At 46.7% G+C, this 22,416-nt stretch overlaps 1 protein-coding gene across 1 annotated transcript in view; it reads right to left on the bottom strand.

Annotated features, from left to right (window-relative positions):
- Window positions 1-22,416, bottom strand: part of MMP23B (matrix metallopeptidase 23B) — a 166,506-nt gene that overhangs the window by 79,998 nt on the left and 64,092 nt on the right. The gene's annotated exons all lie outside the window — the stretch shown is intronic.

Raw genomic sequence — 22,416 nt, 5'->3', positions numbered from 1 at the left:
TTGAGTGTTCGCTATGGAAGTTGTTTCTCGTCTGGCCATTGGCACCAAGACTGAAGTTACAAATTTTGGGTTAGAATACTGTTCTTTGTAAGCAGAGTCTAAGACCCTAATTATTGTAAGCCAGGGCACTTAATATCAGGCTTTCTCAGTCCTGGAAGACTACCTTCTGAAATCTTTCCAAATCTGGGAACTGAAGAACTCTTCGAGCCATAGTGTGAAGTGTAATCTGCTTGTGGACGCTAGAGAACGCTTGGAAGTTTACCTGATTTACAACACAGGACTATGGGCATATTATCAAGCACAGCGTTAACATTATCGCCGCTTTAGCGGCAGAAAACTGACGCTAAAGCGACGATAATGGGCTTGATAATATGCCGTAGAGAATTCCCATAGAAGCCCATGTTCACACCAGAACATGGGCTTCTATGGGAATTCACAAGGGTGTATTATCAAGCCCATTATCGCCACTTTAGCTGCAGTTTTCTGGCGATAATATTAACGCTGTTTCTTGATAATATGCCCCTACGTCTCTTGACAGCCAGTAGCCATCCTCCATGTCTGCTCCCTTGCATGCCAAGACAGGGGACCTAGAAGCATTGTGAGCCCAGAGTAGAGGGAAAGAGTCAGATATACTGCCTAAAGTCCCCAAGAGCCTGAAGAAAGGGTTTCAGGGACTAGTCTGGGCTGTCTGCTACTGCCACTAAATAATGACCAATGTATTGCAAACCTCCCCACCCTTGTTGTCACCAAAGGGAACAGCATTAATGTGGAAAATGAAGTATAGGTTTCATCAATACAAAAAGTCAGAGGGCTTTTTTTCAGCAATTACAGTCTCTGCATGACCTAGTCCCTTTAACCAATCTGATAAACATTCTTGAGACTCAATACACATTCTGCTTGCACACCAAAATCAGCCCTCAAATGTACAGCTGGCTGACCTTGCCTCCGTCTTTTCAGTCTATGGGGAGTCTATGCTTTTAGAGGCCTTTAGGTGGCTCCCAACTGGCAGGGCCACTAGAATTATGTGGCAAGGAAGCACCAAGTTATGTGGCAGGTTGACTAAATTGTGTGGTAAGAAAAGACTAATTATGCAGCCTAATGGCACACTTTTTTTTACAGCATTACGTTGATAGTTTTCATTTTTAGGTCTCTGCTTTGGACAGCTCGCAGGCGCTGCCTTGAAAAGAAACCTGTTGCATGCACTTTGTGGGCTTCAGCCCACCCATAGGCTTGGTATTTGCTGGTTCCCTCATCACTCCATATTCCTTCTCTCCATTTGCCCATGGCATGCATGCATCATGCCTCTTCCCCTTTTTAGCTCTTCCCGAGAGCAGGGACCAATTACTGCTATTCATAGGCAGCGGGAAAGGCTTTTGGGACAAATTTGTTTATTTGTTTGGGAGCACTAAATACATTGCTCGTGTTTTCAGTTCACTCACTCCATCCTCCAGCTCTAGTTTTTTATATAATGCAGTTTTATATAGCGCAAACACTACCCAAATGTATTATTACAGTGCTTTATGTGAGCGGCAGTTACTTTACACAAGTATATATTCATTTTTGTAGGAACAGGGAGATTAAGTGATTTGCCCAAGATCAGAGGATGTTGTGCCATTGCTAAAACTTGAATAATTGCACTTACGCCCATAAAACCGTACACGAAGCTGAGTTGTGGTTCCGTGCCTGGTGTTAAATCAATCCAAGTGATCGGCAGCAGTGGAACACACTGCAGTTCGAGGCAGTGTTTGTCTACAGCGGCGGATCATATCACTTGCAGCATGTAATGGAGAAGGGCAGAGTTTCTGATAGAGCCCATTTGCTATCTGTGCAGACTGTGCCCGCTAAAGTAGCAAGTGCTAATACTAGATTCATTGAACTATTGTTTACATAAATATCAACGTTTTGGATTCCAAAATACTGACCAGCTTACTGTGAGGACAACAGCACATGGTGTAGACATTAAGTGTATTATTAGAGCGCTTTATGTAAGCGCCAGTTACTTTACACCGGACATGTTCATTTGTTGTAGGAATAGGGAGATTACGTGATTTGCCCAAGATCACAGGATGTTGTTTGACGCCGGAACTTAAATATTTGCACGGATGCTCATAAAGCCGTATCTGAAGCTGAGTTGTGGCCCCCTCCCTGGTGTTAAACCAATCCTAGTGATCAGGCAGCAGTGGCAGACACTCCAGATCAAGGCAGTGTTTGTCTTCTCACTGCGGCGGATCATATCACTTGCAGCGTGTAATGGGGAAGGACAGAGTTTCTGATAGAGCCCTTTTGCTGTCTGTGCACACAGTGCCCGCTAAAGTAGCAAGTGTTAAACCCAGATTCATAGGATTAATCTTTACAAAATTATCAACTTCTTGGATTCCGAAATACCGACCAGCTTACTGTGGGGACAGCAGCACATGGTGTCAACATTAGGAGTAATGAGGTTCTATGACACCTGCTTAAATCAGATATACGGTTCGCCCCTTCTGAGGTCAAACAAAATGGCGGTTTAGAGAAAGGTTGTTGACCAAATGGCCCCAAACTGTACTCTCTTGTGAGGACAAGAGCAGAAACCCATTTTGTAATGGCAGCAGTGACACGCCTCTGCCTTTTTAAATGTTTTTCAACTCCATGTAATTTCACTCTACTCAATACCACATAAATACACCCCACACAAATCGACTCTATGACACCTCGCAACAATTCATATAAATACACTTCACACCATGCCACATAATTCCCTCAACATAATTTCACTCAACGCCACACAGTTCCCCCACACAATTCAGCTCTACATATTTCCATTCCACACCACATAATTTCACAACAAACCACATTATTCCACTCCACAACACAATTCCACTACAAACTACATACATCAAATCTACACCACACCACAGAATTCCACATCATGCCACAAAATGCAAAACCACACACCTCATAATTCCACTGCACTATATGCCTTTCCACAACACACAATACCACTCCACATAATAACCCTACATGCCACATAATACCACTCCACATAATTACAGTACACTCAATACCACATAATTACTATCCACATCTGCATATTTCCACTGCACACCATGCCACATAATTCCGCTACACATACCTCTACTCAGCACCACACAATTCCACAACAAACAATTCCAATCAAAGCTATATAATTCCACTCCACACAACATATTTCCACTCCATGCTATAACGCATGGCTAGAAGACATTGTCATTGACAAAGCCATTAGCTCTCGGATTGCCAAGATCTATTGGATTTGAACAATGGTTGTTACACATGGTAATACTGTCTGGTGAAATATTTCACCTCATTACTACCAGTTAAACAACAAATTAAACAGTTGAAAAATTACAATTTAACCTTTGTGAAGGGCCTTCCACTGAACGCAAAAACATGTATCAATTCTTCGAGTAAAGTTTGATCCACATGGTGTGTATCTATCCTGTACAGAGCAAATTTCCATGTTACATACACAGGAAATCATTAAAACACAGCAAGCTTTCAGAAACTATAGTAGAATGAGACACTCAAATCCCCAACCCTGCACCATTAGAAATAAATTGCAGAAGAGTACGCTAATCCAAGAAACACCAAATATAGGCATGGGTGCACCAAAATGGTCAATTTGTCCAGAAAGAAATTACAACAACCAATGATCTACAAAGATACATCAAAATGTGAAGATGTGCAAACATATTGCTCTGAAACTGTGTGTATTGCCACCATAACGAGGACCGCATTGACGACCAGTCTCCCTTATCACCGGATCGCACTTATTACGTGTTTTGCTGTCAGGCTATTCAACCGATCTAGGTCTGATTGCCACGGTATCTACAACTGCCACCGGGGACTCTACACCAGTCCCGCAGTGTGGGTTGTACAAAAAAGTTATTATGAACTTTTTACAAAAAAGGCATGTATTGTTTGTCCTGAAGATGAACTCTGAATTTATATAGGGTTCGAAACGTCGTCGACCTAGTCACACTATATGCATATTTATTATGCTAATGTTCGCAAGCAATTGTGTGTTTTTTGTACTGTTTGATTGTGAATTATGATACACAGACTACCTTAATTGCCTGTATTTCTTTGTTTGTCCTTTTTCTGAGTGTGTCAGTTGGGCATCGGCTGGTGTCCTGCTTGTATCACACCATATTACCTGTGAATTCTTTTTATCAAAAATTAAATACTGTGCGGCTGGACAATGAATATAGTTGCTATTTAGTCTATATTTATTCTTTGTAAATAATCCAATTGTCTAGGGACCCTTGTCCTGAAAAAAACTGAAACTGATAACACCCTGATAAAGCCAGCAAAGCACAGCAACACTTGCACAAAGTAAACCCTCGATCAACTGCACATGCCAGCCCTTCATCAATATGTACACTTGTCCTGAATCCCACCCCACACAAAGGTAGCAGTAAGGCACATTTCACAACTAGTGAAGGTGTCAAAGCTAATAGAACATTAATTTTTTACAAGACATGCATTGTCGAGCAATAAACAAGAATATGGGATATTTTCTTCATTTGATCAATGCCCTACTCCTACATAGAAGGGTAAAAGTTCCAAAACCCAAATTATCAACAGAACACATATTCATGGGATCATTGAAAAAGAAGCATGATCACCATCAACAAAATTCATCCTACAGATCTTACCACAGTGCCTGCATATCTGTTAATCGTCATACTGCAAGGTGAGAGGTGACCCCCTACAAAGACAAGTCCCACGTACGCCTTGACCACAGTATACCTCAACACCATCATTGTGTAAATCCCAGTGGGACTAGAAGGCGCTAGCTACCAGAATCAACTACTTGCCACTGTTCAGCCATTGGACCTCTCTAGACCACAAGGATGACAGCAGCTATGCAGTAGGTGAATAACCAAAACCCTGTACAAATCCAGAAAGTAACATGTACCAGAATCCCAACGGTCAAGATGCTACAGCACAAGAACAGAGGACAAAAATACTCCAAACAAATCAAAAAGTCTCAATCCCTTGGAGATCCCGAACTCCTTAAGGAGTCGTAAGCATCCAGGAATACTCCCTGAATGGGATCTCCCATCTCCTTCATAAACAGTGCTAGTCGGCATTTACCTGTGATCCAAGCCTGTGATGCAAAAGGTGGTCAATACTGCCCCAGAGGACACCACCAGCTCCAGAAACAGTGACCACTAGTGGCTGTATTATAGAAAGAGCTTCGGACCACAATAGGCATGTGTGCCCTTGGGGCACTTAGGTATTACACAAGGGACCAGGGGTGCTTTTGTGGCCACTTCAGTAATGCAGGTGCTATAGTCGTTAAGTGTATGCTGCCGGGTGTGTGCCCTCATTGGACGTAGTGCACACTCAGTGCCCTCAAAAGGGGTTATCAGGGAGTTCAATGCAAGCATCCCACTGTAGGTGGGTGCAGTCACTCACTCCACCCTTCTGCAGGGGAATCTCTGCTCCTGTTGGAACCAAGGCCAGGTTGCCACCGGCACAGTGAAAGGCAGACTGACAGCATCAAAGTGCGGGTCTACCTTTCACTAATGCGTTGTGCCTAAAACAGGATTGAGGTCGCGTCTCCTATGGAAATAGCACGTTTACTGTAATAGGGTGCATTGTCCTGGATTGTGCATGGTGCATCTAGTTAAAGGATGCTGCGGTGCAGACCAGGGCTGCATGCCTTTTAGGTAATACAGGTCCAGGTCAGTGTATGCATTAAAGTCATGAAAAAGAGACAGTTGGCAGCCGCCAAGACATCTAATTTCATCAAAGATGTCATGCTAATTCTTGAACAAGCTTTACAAATCCTTGTGATGTGGTCTACCCTTCATGTCAAAGGCACAATGTCAGATTGGACCCTTTAGGCAGATAGTTCTGTGGTCAATCACAAGTTGTATGGTCAAACATTTAATTACGAAATAATCCCCAATGAGACTCCATGTCAAGTAATAGATGAGCTAAGATGATAGCTGCTGAGAGATCCCCGCAAATGACCAGCTGCCCTGGATACCCTACAAACCACCTTGCTCCGTTGCCATCTCATCCCCTCTCCACACATCTTAATGTGTTAATCCACCACCCCAGGAAGGACTCTGCTCCCTTCTTCAACAAGCGGGATCGGCCACTATTTAGTGTCATTCTGATTTTTCGGAGACGGGTTACCCTTTAGCAAGGCACAGTGCCACCTCTTAGCGGCCCCTCCATGTTTGAATTTGGAGACGTTGTCCAACTCACTAGTCCTTCTTCTAATTTCTTATAGCTCTGTGACATACCTTCATTCCCTTGGCATATTACGAAAGTCTCCAAACGTGGTGCCAATCATAGCTTGGACAAGGAGTTTCCTCCTCAAAGCCTTGTTTACTTTGCATCCCACCTATGTGTTACGCCTTTGAAGTTCACCTGTTTTTGATCAATGGGCAATATCCTCTTCATCCAGATCTCTCTCCTTTTAAATCTCATATTTTAGAGGTTAGTCGCTAATCCAATAATATTGTGTTCAAATTAACATATGTCTTTACAGGAAGTTCTTTTTGCAATTAGATTTTCTGCACGAGACTGCACAGAACATTATCTCAATTTTTAATATTTCAGACTCTGCCTTTGTACCCAACGTCACTACTTCTGCATAGCAGCAAATCATGCCCTTCAAATCATTGGACACCTCACACAACACACTGAGTTTACCACTGAAGGAGAATTTCTTTATTTGTGTAGTTAGTAAAAACCATTACAAAAGATAACATGCCGTAATATTAAGAACAAGGAATAATAAAACTGAACCGGAGGTACATACAGAATTAGAAGTTAATCAAGTAAAAAAGATGACGTTTGAAGTTCAGGAGACAGTTACAGAGGGAATAGTTACACAAGTATTATAAGTTCAGGGTATGGATTGGATCTTTACCAAAGTTCCTCTCTTTTCCTCAAAGATGGTGATGAATTTAACTGCTCTGCAGATCAACTGTGGGTCCCTGGAACACAGGACTTGTATGATCGCGGAACGACAAGTGCGAATACCATATTGTACAAACTTCGCTTTTAGCCTGTTCCTGCGTTCCTGGTCCAGTGCGGGACAAATGCAGATCAAGTGAATGAAATCTTGTTTTGCTGCGCCACATAGGTCGCACTCCTTGATCACTGGGGTTCTCCAATTGGGTTGATCGGCATTGGTCGGCAGGTTCCCCATCCTTAGGCAAAGGTATTTATGTTTGATATGTGATGAGAATGCGAGTTCCAGGTAGGCTGCCGGCATGGACTTTTTATATGATTGTATGGTCATCCAGGCATGTGAGCGATGGCTGAGGGCTAACTTGTCATTAAGCAATGAGTGCCTGTTGGCTGCCTTCTTTACTGCCTGTTTGAACGTTGGTACAGGAAGCTTGGTTTCCCAGAGTGCTGCTAGTTCAGTGGTTTCAAGGGATTGTCGTAGGTGTTTGGCATACTGGGAATTCGGGCTGTTATGAATTGCTTCCCACATAGCACGGTAGACCTCATTGTCTAGGTTCATCCAGATGCCATACCAGAATTTAACAGTCTCATATTTTTTCAGCAGTACTTGAGACTGAAGGCCGAATTCGAGTCGCACTTGCGCAGGTGATGCGTTGTGTGGTAGACCAAATACGCGCTTGTAGACTTTTGTTTGAATATTGTCTAATAGGTGTGCGCTCTTTCCGTGGTGTAACACGCTTCCGTACGCTATAGTTGGAAGTAGCTTGGCTTTCATTGCGGTTAATAGAGGGTTAAATAGAGGGCCTTTAAGTTTGATGGCTAGGGTACTAAAGGCGTGCAACAGGGCGGTGCCCTTCTTTTCGATGGCATTGAGATGTGTGGAGAAATTGAGGCGCTTGTCCAGTGGGATCCCCAAGTACTTATAGCTTTCCACTACTTCTAATTTGTTGCTATCTATTTCCAGGATAGGTGGAGGCTTGCGGCATCTTGTTATTACCATGATCTTTGTTTTCTTATTGTTTATTTCTAGCAGGTTCTGTTTTGTGTAACCGGTCAGTTCATGTAGGAGACGCTGTAGACCTATTTTTGTCTGGCTAAGTAGGACCACATCGTCTGCATAGGATAAGTGTGTTAAACGTAGGTTTCCTAGCCGCGGTGGGTGAGCATTGATCTTGTCTAGCCTTGATGACATGTCAGCCATGAATAAGTTGAAAAGATGTGGGGCCAGAACGCAGCCTTGTTTGAGACCATCATAAGTGCTGATCTTCCGAGTTAGCCGCTTTCCGTTGTCAATCTTTATCTGCATCCAGGTGTTAGTGTACAGATTCATTATAGGAGTTAGGATTGAATCCGGCAGGCCCTGCTGCTTCAGTTTTGACCGGAGTAGTTGCCTACTAACCCGGTCGAACGCCGCCTTAAAGTCTATGAAGCAGGTGTAGAGTGCCTGATGATTTTGAAGGCTTTTTTCCGCTATTAAGCTTAGCGCCATTGTATTTGCTGCGGTGCCCATGCCACGGCGAAATCCTGTCTGATTTATCGGAATTTTATTATTGTCTTCGGACCATTGAGCAAGATCAGCTAATACCAGGGATGGTAATATTTCGCTTCCGCATCGATAAGTGCTATAAGGCGGTAGTTGGCTGGATTCTTACGATCTCCGCCTTTATAGATTGGATTAATGATCGCCCCTCTCCAGCTTTCAGGGAGCCGACTAGAGTTGTTTATTGCCCTGAATAGGAGGTTGAAGTTACAGGCCCAGTAGTGGGGATCCTCCTTATAAATTGCCTGGGGGATGCCGTTAGGTCCTGGTGCACTGTCTTGTCTACTTTTCTTTATTATGTGTAGTATTTGGAGTGCATCATCTGTCCACGGTGGTTGATCTGAAACCTCCTGTTGGTTCCCTGGGACATTTGACCAAACACAGGCAGTGCCCTTCACAGCCGGACTTTTTGGTACTCTAGGTGCTCTTGAAGCAGTTGTTATCGGCGGTGACTGTATTTTTATCGAAAATGTGTCAACCAGGTACTGGACCCATACCTTTTCAGTGATGCAGGTCACGCTTATGGTTTGTCGTGGTCTGTTCAAAGAATTGACTTGCAGCCAGAACGCCCTGGAGTCAGATTTTTTTAGATCATGAAGCATTTTGGCCCAAAAGTCACTGACTCGTTTTTTCTTTTCGGTCCAAATCAAGGTCTTATAGTGCTTCCTTGTTGATCGGACTGCTTGCCAAGTGTTTGAATTTGCATTGTGGCCTTGTGCTTGCCTAGTGAGCTTCCGCAGGCGTCTTCTTAGGGACAGTGTAGTATTTGTAAAATCGGTCCCACTCGTTTGATGGACCTTTGTTTTTTGGTTGACACCTGTCCTAGGTAGTTTGCTTAGGAAATCTGACCAAATTTCTGGGCACAGATCATTTTCTTGGGTTAGTGTTTGGAATAGCTTCTTGGCGTCCTGGGCTATTTGTGGTAGAGTAGTGCTCGTCCACCTTAATCTCTTCAAGTTGATTGATGAAATGTCACCGGCTGTCATCGGTGCTTGTAGATGTCTTGGTGGAGCCAGTGTCATTTCAACGTGCTGCATCGAGTGGTCACTGTCTAAAAAGCATAATATTCGGAAATTCTTTATTAATCTTAATAGAGTTAATGAGACTATGGTATAATCCAGAATTGTGCTTGTGTTATGGCCAATGTAGGTGGTAGAAGGGGGTTTGTCCTGGCTAGTTCTTCCATTTATCACCCGTAGTCTTAAGTGCTCGAGGTCCCACATCAACTGCCTACCCACTTTGTCTGTGACGATATTGTCCTCTTCTTCCGGGCGATGTAGAAGATTTGTGTTGAAATCACCTGTAAGGATGATCTCCCATGCTGGTTGTTCAAGACGGAAATTCGATACGACGCTGCAGATGCGTTTGAAGAGGTCTTTTTGAACTGTGGTGTTCGGATGAGCGTATATGTTGATTAAAATAATGGTTCCAGTGTTGGTCTCTGTTACCCTTTCCAATTTGATGATTTGCATGTCTGGCGCCGGTATGGCCAATTGGCAGACCTTAATGTTTAATGATGTGGCTATGTAGACCGACAGTCCCCCTTTTGCACGGCCATGACGCTGAGTGCGGGTCGCACTAACGTGAAATGATAATCTGCCTGGTACATCAAATGGATCCATTAACCAAGTTTCCTGTAGCGCTATGATGTCGTACATATCCCAAGAGTCTGTTTTCCTACTATCATTTAAGATGCATTCTGCACCTGCGATGTTCCAAGAGAGAAGTTTTATTGACTTTCCTTCAGTTTTTCCGACCCGACTATAGGTTCAGTCATCATTAGAACGTTGTTTCTGTCTATTCTGTTGTTCATTATTATTAACTTCAGCCCCCTTGGCACCTTGCAGAACTGAATACACTGGTCGAATTGCCCGTGAATGGTCTTCTCTTTTGCTGTGCTTCCTGAGGAGGGGGGATGGATAACCCGGTTTTACTTCTTCTTTGATAGTGATTCCCCACTCTTCAAATTTGGCAGATTCTGAGAGAATTTTCTTGACGATTCCCACATTCCTCCAAGTTGCCAGGGTGCCTTCCTTGGTAGGGTTGCCATTGAGGGTGATAAATTCTATTGCTAATAGGTCAGTGGATGTTATGTGGCTTAGACTGGGGATCGCCATTGTCAAATGTAGAATATTTCCTCGATTCAGGAAGTCTTGTGTGCCTTGCGCTTTGTAATTAGGGATGAGGAGAAGCCTTCCTACTGGTGCTGTTTTCGTGTCATTAATTTGCTCACACTGAGTTTACCACTGGCAAATCTATGTATTTCACACTGGAAAATAAGCATATACACAGCGCCCCACTTGATAAAACAGCAATAGGAAATCTTAGGACAGGAAAATAACACCAGTTTAAACACTCGGAACATAGTTCAGCTCATCAACATTTAAAATATCATCAAAAATGAATGCATCATGTTGCAATGCTTTCTTGTATATATCTCGAACTTGGCCCAAGGGTATTGGAGTGCTTTACGAAAGATCCATATTAAGTTACATATATATTTTTCTAGGCACGCGGATGTTAAGTGGTCTGCCCAGAATGTGGAGCTGAGGTCTGGATTCGTACCCAGTTCCCATAGCTGCCACGTTTTCATATTACATATGTATGACATTTCTATGGTTTCAGTGTGCAAATGAGTGTCATTCAACTGCCAAATGTGTGACACTTTGAGTGACACTTTTGCGCACCTATCGCAAAGCAATGTTTTTGTAGTTTTATATAGTGCGGACTCGACCCAAAGGTATTGGAGCGCTTTACACAAGCACCAGTTACGTTACACAAGGACACATTCATTTTTGTTAGGCACGGGGAGATTACATGGTTTGCTCAGAATTACAGGATGTTGAGCCAACGCCGAGACTTGAACCTGGATCCTCAGCTCCAAAGTTGAAAGCTCTGGCCCTTGCGCCACATCGTCTCTGTTCGATATATATTACACAACAATGAACTTACACTGGATCCAAGCCAAGCCTATTGGTTTTGAAATTACATGTTAGCAGCATCAACTAAATGAGTGGTAATAATGTTTTTGTTGTGAACGATCAGAATTGAAAATGGGAATGTAAACATTACTAAGGTCTGTGGAAGGGGTGTTGATCTTTGCTGAGTCTCAGTCACTCCTGTTCTCCCTTTCTCAACAGTTTCCTCTGGTTAACCACTTAAGGCAGCGGCTCCTCCTTTAGGGGGGCGCCAGGGTGTCGAACCACATCCTCGCTCCGCGACTAATTGCTTTAACTTGCTGATTTTACTTGAAAACAATCTCATCCATCATTTGTTTCCATGTAAAAGCTGTAATGTCAGGCTGGCAGCAGAAGAGGGCTCCACTGGCTTAGTGCACATTTATCAGGCGGTGCCTGTTAAAGCCCAGCCTCACAGTCACAGTTTTAGGGCTCGCCTGCTGTGCGCATGCGCATAGCTGGCGAAGTTCTATAGGGGCTTAAACAGACTTTACCCAACTTGGCGATTTGGTGCTGTGCCCGTGGCTTTTAGGTCAATGCGCTTGCGCATTGACCTAAAATGCGCGTGCACATCACCAAATCGCCGTCTGTTCCATCAGCCGCACTCCTCCCACACCTTTGAAGTGAAGCTTAGCTTCACTTCAAAGGCCCCTGCTGCGTCATCAAAGGCTTTCACGGCCGGCCGGCCGTGCTTTCAGTTTCACTGCCGGACGGCCGTGTAAAGTGCACTTCAAAGGCCGCTCTCCCTGCTCCGCCCCCTGTAAGTGCTCGACATGAGACAAATGCTTTAATCTGTAGACGGTAAGGAGCAAAGAGAAAAGCATGCAGCCCAAAACAGGAAACTCCCTACCTCAATATTAGCGAGCATCTCTTTCACCCTCGACCCAAGAAAATAACAACTTTCATGGCATGTAATGCTCAAACTATTCTAATTCCAAGATATACAAATAAAAGATGGCCATGTAGATAGTGATTGCAAACGAAATACTCTAACTAGGCTGCCAAGTACATGGATAAACATTTTGTGAGCTGGAAAAAATAAAATGATCTCAATTCAGCACACAAAGAAGCACTCACCGGCTGAATAAGCGGCATCTGGCCAGGCATCATTTGAGAGGGTGGCATGCCTCCAGGACGCATCTGTCCAGGGCCCATTCCTGTCATCATGCCAGACGGGTGCATGTACGCAGGCTGTCCTTGCATTTGCATCATCCGTGGACTTTGGTTCATCGACTGCATTCCCGGCTGCATGCCTGATTGCATGCCCCGAAGAAGCAAAAATGCCAGTTTTAGCCATCAGCAGGCTCAGGCTCTCACTTACAATGGCAGAGTGTATATTGCATTGATGGGTCATATCCAGAGCTTAGCCACACGTTTCAGAAACCATTTACTATATATCGATTTGCCACATTTTACTTAAAAGGTTAATGCGGAAAATCAACTGCAACTGTACTGTAAATCTGTGAAACTGACAAGCAGTCCACACTGCAAGAACACAGTACATTAGACTGTACATCAAAGGATTTCACGGCCGGCCGGACGTGCTTTCAGTTTCACTGCCGGCCGGCCGTGTAAAGTGCACTTCAAAGGCCGCTCTCCCTGCTCCGCCCCCTGCTGCGGCCGTGTCGCATTTCTCCTCCCCCCTCCCCACAGCAATGCCCTCCCTCTTGTTTCTTTCGAGGTAAGTGTCCACCAACACCACATCCAACACCACATCCACCACCGCATCCACCACCACCACATACCCCACCACATACACCACCACATACACCACCACATACACCACCACATCCACCACCACTTTCACCACACCCACACCCATCACCACTACATCCACCACCACCCCATCCACCACCACCACTGCATCCACCACCACCACCGCATCCACCACCACCACATCCACCGCATCCACCACCACATCCACCATCACCACCACATCCACCACCACATCCACATCCACCATGACATACACCGCCACATCCACCACCACATCCACCACATCCACCACCACCACCACATCCACCACCACTTTCACCACATCCACCACCACATCTAACACGTCCACCAACACTTCCACCACCACCGCATCCACCACCACCACCGCATCCACCACCACCACCGCATCCACCACCACCACCACATCCACCACCACCACATCCACCACTGCATCCACCACCGCATCCACCACCGCATCCACCACCACCACATCCACCACCACCACATCCACCACCACATCCACCAACACTTTAACCACACCCACCACCACCACCACCACATCCACCACCACTACATCCACCACCCCATCCACCACCACCACCACCACCCCATCCACCACCACCACTGCATCCACCACCACCACCACATCCACCGCATCCACCACCACATCCACATCCACCATGACATCCACCGCCACATCCACCACCACCACTTGCACCACATCCACCACCACCACATCCACCACCACCACCACCACATCCGCCACCACATCCACCACCACATCCACCACCACATCCACCACCACATCCACCACCACCACATCCACCACCACATCCACCACCACATTCACCACCACATCCACCAACACTTTAACCACACCCACCATCACCACATCCACCACACCCACCACCACTACATCCACCACCCCATCCACCACCACCACCACCCCATCCACCACCACCGCATCCACCACCACCACATCCAACGCATCCACCACCACATCCACCATCACCACCACATCCACCACCACATCCACCACCACATCCACCATCACCTCCACATCCAACATAGGATAGGATAGGATGTGAATTTATACAGCGCGAATTGCTGCCCGTAGGCGTCCAAGCGCTAGACATGACATCCACCGCCACATCAACCACCACATCCACATCCACCACCACCACCACATCCACCACCACATCCACCACCACCACCACATCCACCACCACATCCACCACCACATCCACCACCACACCCACCACCACATCCAACACATCCACCACCACTTCCACATCCACCGCATCCACCACCACTACATCCACCACCCCATCCACCACCACATCCACCACCACATCCACCACCACATCCACCACTGCATCCACCACCGCATCCACCACATCCACCGCATTCACCACCGCATCCACCATCACCACCACATCCACCACCACATCCATCACATCCACCACCACATCCACCACATCCACATCCACCGCATCCACCACCACCACATCCACCACATTCACCACCACCACCACATCCACCACCACCACCACCACATCCACCACCACACCCACCACCACCACATCCACCACCACATCCACCGCATCCACCACATCCACCGCATCCACCACCGCATCCACCACATCCACATCCACCGCATCCACCACCACCACATCCACCACCACACCCACCACCACCACATCCACCACCACATCCAACACATCCACCACCACTTCCACGACCACCGCATCCGCCACCACCACCGTATCCACCACCGCATCCACCACCACATCCACCACCGCATCCAACACCACCACATCCACCACCACATCCACCACCAGTTTCACCACAACCACCACCACCGCATCCACCACCACCGCATCCACCACCACCGCATCCACCACCACATCCACCACCACCACCACCACATCCACCACCACCACATCCACCACCACATCCAAAACATCCACCACCATCACCGCATCCACCACCACTGCATCCACCACCACCACATCCACCACTACCACATCCACCACCGCATCCACCACCACCACCACATCCACCACCACATCCACCAACACTTTAACCACACCCACCATCACCACATCCACCACACCCACCACCACTACATCCACCACCCCATCCACCACCACCACCACCAATCCATCACCACCACATCCACCACCACCACATCCACCGCATCCACCACCACATCCACCATCACCACCACATCCACCATCACCACCACATCCACCACCACATCCACCATCACCTCCACATCCAACATAGGATAGGATAGGATAGGATGTGAATTTATACAGTGCGAATTGCTGCCCGGAGGCGTCCAAGCGCTAGACATGACATCCACCGCCACATCCACCACATCCACATCCACATCCACCACCACCACCACATCCACCACCACATCCACCACCACCACCGCATCCACCAACACCGCATCCACCAACACCACATCCACCACCACACCCACCACCACCACATCCACCACCACATCCAACACATCCACCACCACTTCCACATCCACTGCATCCACCACCACTACATCCACCACCGCATCCACCACATCCACCGCATCCACCACCGCATCCACCATCACCACCACATCCACCACCACATCCACCACCACATCCATCACATCCACCACCACATCCACCACATCCACATCCACCGCATCCACCACCACCACATCCACCACCACATCCACCGCATCCACCACATCCACCGCATCCACCACCGCATCTACCATCACCACCACATCCACCACCACATCCACCACCACATCCACCACATCCACATCCACCACATCCACATCCACCACATCTACCACCACCACCACCACATCCACCACCACACCCACCACCACCACATCCACCACCACCACATCCACCACCACATCCAACACATCCACCACCACTTCCACCACCACCGCATCCACCACCACCACATCCACCACCACCACCGCATCCACCACCGCATCCACCACCACATCCACCACCGCATCCTCCACCACCACATCCACCACCAGTTTCACCACACCCACCACCACCGCATCCATCACCACCACATCCACCACATCCACCACCACATCCACCACCACCACCATCACCACATCCACCACCACCACATCCACAACCACATCCAAAACATCCACCACCACCACCGCATCCACCACCACTGCATCCACCACCACCACATCCACCACCGCATCCACCACCACCACATCCACCACTGCATCCACCACCACATCCACCACCACATCCACCACCACATACACCACCACATACACCACCACATCCACCACACCCACCACCACTACATCCACCACCACCACCACCCCATCCACCACCACTGCATCCACCACCACCACATCCACCGCATCCACTACCACATCCACCATCACCACCACATCCACCGCCACATCCAACATCACCTCCAACATCACCTCCACATCCACCATGACATCCACCGCCACATCCACCACCACATCCACATCCACCGCATCCACCGCATCCACCACCACTGCATCCACCACCACCGCATCCACCACCACATCCACCACCACATCCACCACCACATCCACCACCACATCCAACACATCCACTACCACTTCCACATCCACCGCATCCACCACCACTACATCCACCACCCCATCCACCACCACCACCCCATCCACCACCACCACCCCATTCACCACCACCACTGCATCCACCACCACCACAGCATCCACCACCACCAATTCCACTGCATCCACCACTGCATCCATCAGCACCACATCCACCACCACATCCACCACCACATCCACCACCACATCCAACACATCCACATCCACCACCACATCCAACACATCCACTACCACTTCCAACACATCCACTACCACTTCCACATCCACCGCATCCACCACCACTACATGCACCACCACCACCCCATCCACCACCACCACTGCATCCACCACCACCACCGCATCCACCACCACCACATCCACCGCATCCACCACCGCATCCATCACCACCACATCCACCACCACATCCACCACCACATCCACCACCACATCCAACACTTCCACCACCACCACTTCCACCACCACCGCATCCACCACCACCACATCCACCACCGCATCCACCAACACCACATCCACCACCGCATCCACCAACACCACATCCACCACCGCATCCACCACCACCACATCCACCACCGCATCCACCAACACCACATCCACCACCGCATCCACCACCACCGCATCCACCACCACCACATCCACCACCACATCCACCACATCCACCACCACATCCAACACTTCCACCACCACCACTTCCACCACCACCGCATCCACCACCACCACATCCACCACCACCACCGCATCCACCACCACCACCGCATCCACCACCGCATCCACCACCACCACATCCACCACCACCACCGCATCCACCAACACCACATCCACCACCGCATCCACCACCACCGCATCCACCACCACCACATCCATTACCAGTTTCACCACACCCACCACCACCGCATCCACCACCACCGCATCCACCACCACCGCATCCACCACCACCGCATCCACCACCACCACATCCACCACCACCACATCCACCACCACATCCAACACATCCACCACCACCACATCCACCACCACATCCAACACATCCACCACCGCATCCACCACCACCGCATCCACCACCACCACATCCACCAACACCACCACATCCACCAACACCACCACATCCACCAACACCACCACATCCACCAACACCACCACATCCACCACCACATCCACCACCACATCCACCACCACCATATCCCCCCAGATCCACCACCACCACATCTATGTATGTGTGTGTGTGTGTGTGTGTGTGTGTGTGTGTGTCTCTGTGTGTGTGTAGGTGCAAATGCAATGTTCTTGGAGTTTCGTCACAATAAAATACACTGAACATAATCTTCAGAAAAGTTATTTACAAACATTTAAGCTATTGCCATTATAAATTACAATAACTTTTATTTAAGTAGTAATTATTTACAAAATTAAAAGCCATTGTTATTTGTAATATCAATACATCTAAGTCACGTAAATACAACACACATTGCATTACAAATGCTATAGGTGTCACATTTGCGAAAGTTAATACTATTGACATTGTAACTGACAAAGCTAATAATTTTGTTATTTTCAAAACCAACACATAAATAAAAAAAAGTGTCATTTACAATACCAATCGCTCAAACTTTCCTAATGCGAGACCTATTGCATTTCCAATGCTTGTTTATATCTGATGTGGTGCAGCATGTCAGATAATGGAGCTTCATGGCTTGCCGAATATACTCCCTCTCGGTGAATCAGAAGTTGGACTACAGAACAAGCATTGGCAATGCCAATAGTTCCGGCTTATGAATGTAATGTCCAGCCAAAGCTAAAAATCTATATATGTTAAGGAGTGACTCCGGCCAGCTGTGCTGCTGCCAGAGGAAAAACAATCATATATTATCTAGTTTTCTAAGGCACTTTAATAGAATGAAAATGGTATTGCCACTGAAATTTCAAGCTCAGGCAGCTGGACAAATAAACAAAATGATCACAGCTGTGTGGAGGGCAAGCACTTTTTTTGTGGAAGCACACATAGTTGCCCAATCAAAACATGTACTCATGTCTCCACAACAAGTGAGCAGAGGCAAAGCCCCTGTCATGGTGGTTCTCACATAATTGTCAGGCTGCAGCTGCACTGTCAAGTAATAGCATAAAAAGGGTCTACCTTGCCCTCAGATCCATTCTGGCTTCTGATACGGCAGATGCTCGTGGAACTGGCTGTAGTGTACAGCTGGAGGTAGGAGACGTGAGAGGGGGGAATTGTGAGCCATGCAGTTAACGATCATGCAAGCTCTTATCGAAGAGGATTGCAGCAAAGGTAGCTTTTATTTTACAGCAGTCTCCAACTGCGTGTGTTTGAACATGTATGTAAAACACACGCTGTGAGGACCGGATCAGTCCTCATAGCGTGGGAAAACCCTGACGGAGCCAGATGAACACTATCTTTGTGAGGACCGGTGCATTATGAGGACTGGTCCCGGGTAGAGGATTTCTATATAAAGGCTTTAGATTAACAGATGTTCATATAGTTTGAAAGGCTGAATTCTGTAACACACCAGTTTATATCAAGAATTTGCAGCCAAAGCCACTGAGAAGTGAGTGTTTGTTATATTAGCACTGCATGGGAATGGTGTCCAAAGTAACTGCCTATCGGGATTAGCTATTGACTCCATATCAACAATTGGCTCCTGGTAATTATCAGGGCGCGAGCTGTAGGAGGATGTGTTATAGCTTAGGTCTGTCAGACTATGCTGCCACTAACCTGCAAAAAAATCTCTAATAATTCATGAGAAATACAGTAGCATATCCTCATTCTTTCTTTTACTCTTTCCTCATCTTCCTTCCTATCCCTTCTTGTCTCATTCATTCTCTCTGTCTCTCCTTGAATCGAGAGAGAGTGTGTGTGTGTGTATTCAAATCTTTTTTAGCATTCAGCATGTATGAGATCGCCAGCCATTCCCACTTTAGTGATGATTAATATGCCTAACATTTTTTGCAATTCTAGACATGCTCCTTCTTTCTTCCTACATTCACTTGGAACAGTCTCCATCAAAAAACATCTAAATCAGGGAAAACATCCCTTATCTCCCCTTCAACTTGCTGTTATCGATGGAGAGGAGATGATATGGTAGTTGCTGCTCACTAGTCATTTCCCAACATTACCAAAAAGTTATTTAAAAAGTTCCTATCATCAGGGGAACATCCTTTACAACGCGGATTTTACTCCGCAGTGCTTTTTTGATGCGTCCGTTACAACGCAAGTCGTAACCACGACTTGCGCTGGAGAGCGCTAGAGGATTAAGAATAGTATATTTACTATTCCAACACATTCCCTAGTGTCCAGGGGGACTGGTGTTAGAATAGTAAATTATACTATTCTCAATCTGCGCCCCCAACGCAAGTCGTGGTAACGACTTGCGTTGTAACGGACGCGTTGTAAAAGCACGCGTTGTGACGGTACGTGTCGTACCGTCATACATCCCTATCATCATTTCCAGGTGAGTGAAAATCCAGTTAGAAGTTGGGTGTATCAGATGGCTTAAAAGAGGTAGAAGAGAGGCTAACACAGAAGGTCGAAGAATAAAGGTATGTAGTGCATTATGTAGGGCTCTCTCCGGATTTAAAGAAAAGAAGCCCTTTAAAATTGTAGCTCATTTTATTTCTCCACAGTGCCCACACGAATACAAACAAGTCCTCGAGTCACCCTTGGCTCCTCTAAACACACAAATATCGAAATTGCTGCCAAATTGAAGTACATTCAAACCTTTTTAAATTCAATTACAACTCATAATGTTACTGGCTGCGTTCATTTTGAAACAATCCAGTTCCTTCATCTGGAGAATGGCTCCAAGCGCTAGAGCAGCCAGTGTGAGCAGTGTACTTGTGTGAGTTCGGGTTGTGCAGTGAGACTGAGTGCAGGATTAGTTGAATTGTGTGTCCATGAGAGAGCAGAGTGAGCTGTGTGCCGTTGTTAGGGCAGGTAGAGCAGTTTTGGTGTGTGAGAGCAGCGTGAGAGGTGTCTGCGAGTGTGCGCCTTTGTAAATTGCAAGGTGCGGGGTGAGCGGTGTCTCTGCATGAGTGTAGGGTCTTGTGATTGCGGGGTAAGCTGTGTAAGTACAGGGAGAGCAGTGTTACTGTGTGAGACAGTTTAATTTTCTAGACATTTGTGGGTCTGTTGAGTAGGCGTTGCAGGCCCCCAGGGTTCCACTGACCACAGGCTGAGAATAAATGCACTATACAACAGTCACATTGCATGGAAAATAATTAAGGAAACACCATGGATTACTTTACGGATTTACAGCTATTGTTGAGACTAGATCTGGGCTGCAAGGACTGAGTCCCCGGTGCAGTCTCGGACCAGCAGCCTGGCTTCCACTGTGTTACTGCAATTCGCATCCTGAAGAAAGATCTGAGCTGGGCACTGAGCTGGTTTCCCTGGCAATAGTCACCTCTTTTCAGGGCATAGTGCAGTTTATTGTTCCCCAAAAATTACTAACAAAGCAGGGACAGGGTTTCGGTGATAGACATATCCATGATGTTGTTGACACTGCCCTAATGTCCAAGAAAGTCAGGAGTCCTACCTATTGTCTGCTTTTTAATGTCTATGTGTGCCCAAAGACCTGGGGGCACATGCATCAAAGGAAAAACCGGTTGCAAACAGGTAGATTCTCAGAATCTGCCCCTTTGGGACCTTTATTTTTGCATTTGGGATGCATCATCCCAAATGCAAAAATCGCAAATTGCGATTGTATTTAAGGAATCGCCATTTGTGATGCCTTGATTGCAATGCAAGATGCCATTTAAAATAGCAATTTCGCTATTAGGGTCCGCTAATTACCGAATACCTGATGGTATTGAGCGAAAACGTTGAAAAATGCACTAAAGTGCATTTTTCAAAGTTCCAGGTTACACACACACATGCCCTTGGGGCATGTGTGTGTGCAACATGGGTGCACATATCAATTTCAAGGGTGCAACACGGTGTCCTTTTGGCACCCTTGCACCCTTGAAATTGCATGCGCATTTTGAGAGTACCTATTGGGTACTCGCAAATTGCGCATGCAATCTCCCATTCGTTTCCTATGGGCCTGAAGGCCCATAGGAATGAATGGGAAGCCATTCCTTAATAGCGACTTGCAATTTGTGAGTCGCAATTAAGGAATATTTAGGAATCGCTATTTTTGTTGCATTTCTTACATGCATAGGCTTTTGCGATTCCTTAATTAGGAATCCTTAATAATCGCAATTAAGGAATCGCAAAAGCCTATCTTGATGCATGTGCCCCATAGTTTCTTGAACTGTCAAAGGTGACTCTTCAAATGGTCACTGATGACAGCTCATTTCCAGCAGGAAAACAAGCCAAGGAACCCAGCCAACATCTCTCCCGTTTTGTAGCCTGTTATCCTCTGTATGAGGGACTTTCATGTGCTTGAATGGGGACAAAAACTAAGATCCTAATTCTGAGAAAAAGATAATTCTATTCACAGCCCTGCACATTGTATTTGGGTCCAGACATGCTTAACAAACCTAAAAATATTAATTTAAAATGACAGTTTTGTTCTAAACAGTATCATCTGTTTGGTACTGAAAGTCTTGCATTGCCTACACATGGCTTCATAACACTGACTTAAATCACTGTATCA

This window comes from Lissotriton vulgaris, chromosome 5 (genome assembly GCF_964263255.1).
Source record: "Lissotriton vulgaris chromosome 5, aLisVul1.2, whole genome shotgun sequence".
NCBI classification, from domain to species: Eukaryota; Metazoa; Chordata; class Amphibia; order Caudata; family Salamandridae; genus Lissotriton; species Lissotriton vulgaris.
The sequence above is the reverse complement of the archived record's forward strand: the minus strand, read 5'-3'. Positions and strand labels throughout refer to the sequence as shown.